General features: G+C 46.2%; 1 pseudogene across 1 annotated transcript; it reads right to left on the bottom strand.

Moving 5' to 3' along the window:
* Nucleotides 1–1,198: 1,198 nt before the first annotated feature.
* On the bottom strand, nucleotides 1,199–8,496 carry LOC309801902 (mediator of RNA polymerase II transcription subunit 25-like; annotated as a pseudogene). The gene is made up of 3 exons: nucleotides 8,437–8,496; nucleotides 5,878–5,969; nucleotides 1,199–3,195 (listed from the first exon to the last, which is right to left on the bottom strand). The product of its transcript is annotated as a mediator of RNA polymerase II transcription subunit 25-like (transcript).
* Nucleotides 8,497–8,895: the final 399 nt, after the last annotated feature.

Below are 8,895 nucleotides of genomic sequence, written 5' to 3'. Positions count from 1 at the left end.
TTGTGATTTCAATAATATGTTGCACTATTTAGTAGGACAATTCAATGTTCATTTTTTTTTAATTTCAAAAATATCCTGGCTCTTGCTTTTTTTTTTTTGGCCGCACCAAGCAGCTTGCAGGATGTGGGAACTTAATTCCCCTGGCTCTTGCTTTCTTATTTACATATATACAGTTGAGAATCTGCTTCTCCCAGAGGTCTAATATACATAAGCAGATGTTTTCATTTTTACTCACTACATTCTCTTTCTTTAGGACTTAGACATTTTAATGTACTCCTTCCCTTTGATGATAAGGTTTCATCACAGACCCAAACTTACACACCTCTCTTTTTTCCTTATGATGAGTGTATCCTAAGAGACTCTTTGGACTCTGACATGACACACTTCTTCCAGGGACCCTGCATCCTCCAGTCCAAATTCTATGATTGTCTCAGTTCAGGCTTGAGATGGACCTTGATGACATATTCATTCACGCTTTCAGTATTTGTTAGCACCTTCTCAAATATCCAGGGATAATATGAATTAAATAAGAAATGAATAGCCCTATAAGAAGAAGATTATGAAACTTTTCAGAAGGAAATATTCCAGTAATTAAAACTATGTGATGCTAGTGAAGACTAATGGAATAAAATATGAGACCTAGAAAAAGACCAACTATATATGAGAACTTGGTTTATGATAAGATGACATTTCAAATCAGATGAGGAAATATAAAGTATTCAAAAACGGTAGTATTGGGATACAGGCTGAGCCATTTCAACAAAAGCCCCAGAAATAGAGTTGCTACTCCATGTGTGGTCCGCACACTGTGGTCCATGATGAGGTAGGTTCTGAAACTGTGCAAGCTTTTAGAAACTTTCATAGAAATTTGACCTTGCTGTCACCTGCAAGTGCATGATGGTCTCACTCAACAGAGTATATTGCAGTATGGATGTTGAGAACACAGGTGTGCTGAAGGTCATGTGACATCTTCGGCGTACTAGTCATGGGCAGTAGGACCCTGTTACAGCGTGTGATATTTTAATTTCAGTCTGAGAAAATGTCATGATTTAAAAACTTTTCAAAACATTAGTAATTGATAGTTATAATACTATTTAAATAATTCATAATTATTTTATTTCTTAACCAAGCCTGTGTGTGTGTGAGTGTGTGTGTGTGTATGTGTGTGTTAAAAGGAACTTTCTTGGGTGTCGGGGGTTCAGATGAGGTCCATGAGGATGTCATCCTTCATGACGCTGGGCTGCAGGCCTGGCTGGGGGACCGGGCCCCAGGGAACCCTGCTGAGCAGCCTCTGACCTGACAGTGGAGCCCTGGGGGGAAGCTGCGCAGGCCAGGACTGGATAGGCCCCTGGTGCGGTGGGGACAGCAGTGCAGGGGCCCCTAGTGGCTGAAGGTGGTGGAGAGAGGCCTGAGGCGGGGGGACCCCAGTCTAGGGCGGTGGCGGGTTGAAGAGGAGGCTCCGCAGTTGGGGGTCGGCCCCGGGGTTCTGGGGCCGATGGGTGGGTCCGGGAGGGGGCGGGCCAGGGCCGCTGCAGGAGGGCCTTGTGGGGCGCCTGGGCAGCACCCCTGGGCTGGGGCTGCCCCGTGGCTGCAGAGGCTCCCACAGTCCCCTGAGGCTGGGGCTGCGGCGGCCGGAGCTGCTGCTCAAGCTTCTGCTGCTGGAGCTGCTTGTGGTTGGTGATGACCTGCCGGATGCCACTCACAAAGTGTCTCTGGTCTTAGGGGTAAGGCCCATGAAGACCTTCTTGAATGAGTACAGGAGCATGAGCACACGCACCTTGCAGGGGGCCGCGTGGGGAAGTGCACACAGCCAGCGAAGCCGTTGCCCAGGATGTGGTAGAGACCTCGGAGGGAGTCCAGGTCCTTGTTGGTGAAGTGGAAATGGACCATCCCTGAGCTCCAGAACAAAGGGTGCAGGGTGCTCAGCAGCTGCTGGGGCATGAGCTGCGTGATCAGCACCGTCCTCTTTTCGGGTTCTCGCCGTGATTCAGGTAGACCTGAGAAGGCAGTGACCAACTCAGCTTGGTGCTGGCACCACAGAGGCAGGTTTGGGGCTTCTCCTGCCACTCGAGGACCCCGCTCCAGGCCAGTAGTTTGTTGGAGACTGACTGCTGCCCGCCGAGGGCCAGGGCCCCAAGCTAGGCCAGAGAACAGTGCCCGCCCTGAACAATGCCCCGGGCCAGGGGCCACAGTGGAGACCAGGCTGGGCTGGGAAGGGGGGAGGCGGCTTATGGGGCACCGGGGGGCCCGGGCCTGGCTGTAGGGGGGGACCCACTCCTGGAGCGGCTTGCTGAAGAGGGTTGATGGGCGCAGCCAGGGCCCAGCCCAGCCTTCTGGTTCTTGGTGGCCTCCACGGTGCTCTGGGCAGCCACCTGAGCTGCACTCAGGGGACCTGGTACTGCAGGGGGACAGGGGGCAGAGGCTGCTGGGGGGCTGCCAAGAGCGGGGCGCCTGAGGGAGGATCTAGAGGCAGGGGCATGGGCGGCTTTGGCTGGAGGGGGCCTGGGGCCGAGCCATCCCCGACAGGCAGCACAAGCCCCCGCACCAGCACCCTGTGCCTCGGGTCCTGGCTCACGTCTCTTGGTGGCTGCAGTGGCTCCAGCCTGGCGGGAGGAGCCGCCTTCTCGAACAGAAGCTGCAGGGCAGGGAGTTTCCAGGGCAACACGATGGAGAAGTAGATTCCTCACTCCCCAGTCTTTTGCACGAGGGTCTCCGTCGTGCACCCAGAGTATGTGGTGCTCTCGACAGCAGGCAGCAGGTGGGGGGGCGAGTTACAGATGAGGAGGCAGAGTCGGTGTGTCTGGCCAATCTGCTCTGGCTTCTTCTTGAAGTCATCGAACAGCTGCAGGGCCCTGCTGACGCCTTCAGCGACGAGGCTGCAGCTCTGGCCCCGCCCCCCCCATGAACTTCATGCCATCGAGCCAGATGACAAACCCATAGGCGGTGCAGGTGGGAGCGTGACATTGTACGTAGGACTCAGGAGCGCAGTCCACTGTGTTGAACACCACGAGGCTGTGCTGGGTCCCCCCAAAGTCTCCCCCGAAGTCCGTCTCGGCAGCAGGACCACCATTAAAATACTTGATGGCCAGGAGCAGGTAGTGCTCGTGGAGGCCCTCGAAGTAGGGCCCCAGGTTGGCTGTGCCCTAAATCACAAACACCACGTCAGCTATGAGGCCCCAGGCCCAGTCGCCAAGCCTGTTTTAAATTCATAGTTTAACATTATTAGCCCAATGAAATACAGTTGTTTTTTTTTTTTTTTTTTTTTTGCGGTACGCGGGCCTCTCACTGCTGTGGCCTCTCCCGTTGCGGAGCACAGGCTCCGGACGCGCAGGCTCAGCGGCCATGGCTCACGGGCCCAGCCGCTCTGCATCATGTGGGATCTTCCCGGACCGGGGCACGAACCCGTGTCCCCTGCATCGGCAGGTGGACTCTCAGACACTGCGCCACCAGGGAAGCCGCAACTTCACTCTTTTTAAAAATGACTTTTGCTGTTCTAGGTCCATAGGAATTTCCATTACAAATTTTACAATTAGCTTGTCAATTTCACCCAAAGTGCCTGCAGGAATTTTGATCAGAATTGCATTGAATCTATAAATCAACATGGGGAGAATTAATAATACTGAGTTTTCCAATCCAAAAACATATTATATTGCATCATTTATTTAGGTCTTCTTTAATTTCTTAGAGCAATATTCTATTCTTTTCAGTGAAGAAGTGTTGCATGTCTTTTGTTATGTTTAATGTGCCTAGTTTTATAACATGTCTGTGTTGTTTATTATTACATTTTTTGAAATATAATTTTGTTATCAATATTATGGAGTCAAATAGTAAAACATTTGGAAATTGTCTCCGTTTTTTATTCATTTCATGTTTTCTAGAGAGTTAATTTTATAGTATATTTCAAAAGTATTCTTCCATGAGAGATTGTCCTCCACCACAGATAGAGAAGCACTTGTCTACAGATATAGAGTCTAGGTCTGGTCAGTTTCTGAAGTTCTTATCATCATCCAAGCATTCTTGGGAAGGGGGCAAGAACAGCCATGGAAGTGCATACCTAACTCTTCTGAAAAATGATCTGGAAGTGGCACGTATCAATCCTGCTCACATCTCATGGATCCCCTTTGCTGCAAGGGAGGCTGAGAAGTGTAGCTTTTGGTGGCTGACATGAGTCCAGTAATGGCTGTCATTATGGAAGAAGGGAGGCATGGATGTAAATAAAAACAAAAATAAAGAAATGGGACCTAATTAAACTTAAAAGCTTTTGCACAGCAAAGGAAACCATAAACAAAACGAAAAGACAACCTACAGAATGGGAGAAAATATTTGCAAACGAAGTGACTGACAAGGGATTAATCTCCAAAATAGATAAACAGCTCATGCAGTTCAATATCAAAAAAACAAACAACCCAATCAAAAAATGGGCAGAAGATCTAAATAGACATTTCTCCAAAGAAGACATACAGATGGTCAATAGGCACATGAAAAGATGCACAACATCACTAATTATTAGAGAAATGAAAATCAAAACTATAATGAGGTATCACCTCACACCAGTCAGAATGGCCATGATCAAAAAATCTAGAAACAATAAATGCTGGAGAGGGTGTGGAGAAAAGGGAACCCTCTTGCACTGTTGATGGGAATGTAAATTGGTACAGCCACTATGGAAAACATCATGGAGGTTCCTTAGAAAACTAAAAATAGAGTTACCATATGATCCAGCAGTCCCACTCCTGGGCATATATCTGGAGAAAACCATAATTCAAGAAGATACATGCACCCCAATATTCATTGCAGCACTATTTACAATAGCCAGGACATGGAAACAACCTAAATGTCCATTGACAGAGGAATGGATAAAGAAGATATGGTATATATATATACACACACACACACACACACACACACACACACACACACACAATGGAATATTACTCAGCCATAAAAAGAACAAAATAATGCCATTTGCAGCAACATGGATGGACCTAGAGATTGTCATACTGAGTGAAGTACATCAGACAAAGACAAATATAATATCACTTATATGTGGAATCTAAAAAAAATGGTACACATGAACTTGTTTACAAAGCAGAAATAGAGTCACAGATGTAGAAAACAAACTTATGTAGAAGGGGAGGGCAGGGATAAATTGGGAGTTTGGGGTTGACATATACACACTACTATATATAAAACAGATAACTAATAAGGACCTACTGTATAGCACAGGGAACTCTACTCAATACTTTGTAATGACCTATATGAGAACAGAATCTGAAAAAGAGTGGATATATGTCTAGGTATAACTGATTCGCTTTGCTATACTCCTGAAACTAACACAACATTATATATCAACTATACTCCAATAAAAATTAAAATAAGAAGGGGGGCATGGATATGGCTATGGTTAGATCTCTGTCACTGTTGGTCCTTCTGGATCCCTAAACGTTAATGCTCTCCTCTCCTCCAATGCAGAGAACGTACTCACACCGCCTCAAGTGAGAGGCCTCATCCAGTTTAATAGCTAGGATATCAAGTTGTTATGCATCCTCCTCCATCAAGTTTAGATATAGCTTCTCATGATCTGATGACTGACTGTGGAGCGGAGTACCATGCACCGGTTACCAATCCCAGGGGAGGACTCCAACTGAAGCAAGCATAGCAAAGGTCACCACTATGCCAACCAGCAGGAATAGAAGTCCAAACGTCTTCCCATTGCATCTTGTATCAAAGCGGCCAAGGAAGACAGCAGTGGATGAAAGAAAGCTTTACTTACACAGAAAGAAGACAGAGTGAGATGAGCTTCAACTGTGTGCCTTAGTGTTCCCTGGCCAGCGGCTTGTTCCTGGCAGTGACGCAGGGCAGTTGGCCTATACGTACTCTTCTGGTGCTGCAGTGGAAGGAATCTTGTCCTTTCCCTGCAGAGGACAGACATAGCTGTGGGGTTGGCCAGCTGCCATTTGACACACACGCTTTAAGCAGAGACAAAAGAGTACTCATTGAGCATGGAACAAGGAAAGATATCCCCACACGGGGCGATAAGCCCGGCACAGGCTGTGTGGGCCCTTTATCTCTTGGTAGGAAGTGTTTCAGGCCCAAGGCCCATTCTGAGGCAGCAGGGTTGGGGCCCAAAGACTGTGTGCACGCGACAGCCTTTCCCAACACGTACAAAACAAAACCCACATTGTCTGTGGTCCCTCCCAGAGACGCAGTACGGAATGGTAGACTAGGACAAGGACAGCTGCTATAAAAATCCTTATTTGGAAAAGAAAAAAAAATTGGAAACCCAGCACCCAGTGGTCCATAGCGTTGATCAGTTTCTGCAGGACAAGACGTGAAGGCTCCCTGCCCTGGCAGTGGAGTAACGTTTAGGCCAGACCCTGGTTCTGGTCTCTGAGAATAGCTCTCTTGTCGCTGTTCTCTCTGAAGCCTAGTTTTGTAATGAACTTGACACCAGAGAGTCTGGCCACTTGAAGTCTGCATCACGTTTACAACCTGCTTCCTGCTGGTGCAGGGCACACTCAGCTCCTCCTCGAGGGAGGCAGCCCGATGTCTAAACAAGTCATTGCCTCTGTGTCAAAACCCAGGACCTGGCGTCAATGCAGTCTTTTCCATGGTGTGCTGGGGGTGTGATCATCTAGACCAGGAGGTAGTGCTCACTATCTCTCTCCAGTCTTATTGGCTAGAACTTTTCACGTGTCCACACCTGGCTGCAAGAGAACAGGAAATGCAGACTTCAGCTGGGTATATATATATATATATATATACCTGGGTATATCCATATCCTCAGCTAGAACTCAGAAGTCCTGTTTGGAAAGATGTCTTGAATAGATGAAGGATGCTCGTGAACAACTAGTCTGTCTCGGCCACACTCAGGCACGAAGTCTCCCTCCTACACCACTCACAAACGTGGAACTGAGCACGTTTCCATGACTAATACACACACACATAAACGCGTGCACACTTACACAAAGCTTTTGTTGGTGCTAATAGACTGCTTGCTTTTGGAAGATGGGTGGCGTTTATGTAACAAAAATAAAATGATAATAGTAGACCTTCTGGTTCTCTAAAGACCCTCAGCCATCTCATTGCATTTCTCAACCTCCCTTCTGCTTTTCTCTTTACCTGGCTCTGTCTGCACTTCAGCATTTCTATTCATTCCTATTCCCAAGTGGTTTAGCTTTTCTTGTGCCCCCTTGCCTATTATTAATGCCCTGACAGTCTCACTTTCCACCCAAGTGATATTATTAAAGAATTCCGCTAAAGGAAGACAGGTCTCCTTTAAAAGGAATTCAAGGGATGTACTAGGACTGTAATGTAGAACATGAGAAATATAATGAACTCTGCTGTATGTTGTATAGGAAAGGTATAAAGAGAGCAAACCTTAAAAGTTCTCATCACAAGAAAAAATTTTTTTTCTATTTCTTTAATTTTGCATCTATATGATATGATGGATGTTCACTAAATTTATTGCCATAATCATTTCATGATGTACGTAAGTCAAATTGTTATACTGTATACCTTAAACTTCTACAGTGCTGTATGTCAATTATATCACAATAAAACTGGAAGAAGAAAGATAAGTTAGGGCTTCCCTGGTGGCACAGTGGTGGAGAGTCCGCCTGCCGATGCAGGGGACACGGGTTCGTGCCCCGGTTTGGGAAGATCCCACATGCCGCAGAGCAGCTGGGCCCGTGAGCCGTGGCCGCTGAGCCTGCGCGTCCGGAGCCTGTGCTCCGCAACGAGAGAGGCTACAACAGTGAGAGGCCCGTGTACCGCAAAAAAAAAAAAAAAGGTAAGTTAAAACATGACAACTAAAAAAAATGAATTCAAGGGCTATTAAAATTATGATTTTCTTTCATCCTGCTCAGAGTTTGTGTATTGCACAGAAGAGACCGAAAGGGACTAGAAAGGGACTACACTATTATAATAACCTTATAAGGTAGGTCTTATTTTTAATATTTCCATTTTCTAGATAAGGAAACTAAAGCACAGAGAGGGTAAGTTACTTGTGCAAAGCTCACACAGCTAATGATAATAATAATAACAAACAGAGTGCTTACTGTAATCACGGTTCTGAGTGTTTTATATGTAACAATACCATTTAATTCCCATCTGTGTGATAGGTGATGACATGTTTCCCATTTACAGATGAATAAACTGAGGCCTGGAACAGTTCAATAAGTTGCTCAAGGTTACACAGGTAGTAAGTGGCAAGGCTGGGATTTGAATCTGGGTCTAGGTCCATCCATGCCTGTAAAATTTACATTCTTTTATTTCTTTTTAAAAATTTTTCTTCTTTTTTTTTTTGTTTGTTTAAGAAATTTTTTTTTGTTTCGAAACTTTACATTTTTAAACATTAATGTTCACAGCCCCAAGCTTACATGGTAAATTTAATGAGTTGATCCTCTCAAACAAAGGGGTCCTGGCAGAGATTACCTTTAAGTGTACCAATATCAGGGATAAGGCCTGGTGAAGGTTCTCTGACTGTGGGGTCATGATGTGTGTTAGGTCGGTGGATTTGAGTTCCACTACAGAATCTAGCTGGGTGCATCCATTCGCAGCAGGGTGGAAAGACTCCTAGGAGGTCAGGGTTTGAATTACAGCAACCTGAAAGCTAAGTGAGGTCCCTGCCTGGAAAGTAAACATTGGAATGCTTATTCAAAAAGCAAAGCCTGGATTTGCTGGGCTCTCTCGAGAGATGCCATCGTTATTGAAGGCCTTATACCATCTGGATCCCTGTGCACAGCAAAGCCTAATGATGCTGACAGGTCACGAAAGTTCGCACTAATGGGCTCGTGTTTTATTTATTCAGGTGCTGATTTGACATTTCCCAGCCCCGATGAATCTATGGATTTGGAAGTAACTGGGTCCTCTCTTTCTATACCGTGATGTTAT

This window comes from Mesoplodon mirus (assembly GCF_964341445.2).
Source record: "Mesoplodon mirus genome assembly, chromosome: 1".
In the NCBI taxonomy this organism is placed as follows: Eukaryota; Metazoa; Chordata; class Mammalia; order Artiodactyla; family Ziphiidae; genus Mesoplodon; species Mesoplodon mirus.
The sequence above is the reverse complement of the archived record's forward strand: the minus strand, read 5'-3'. Positions and strand labels throughout refer to the sequence as shown.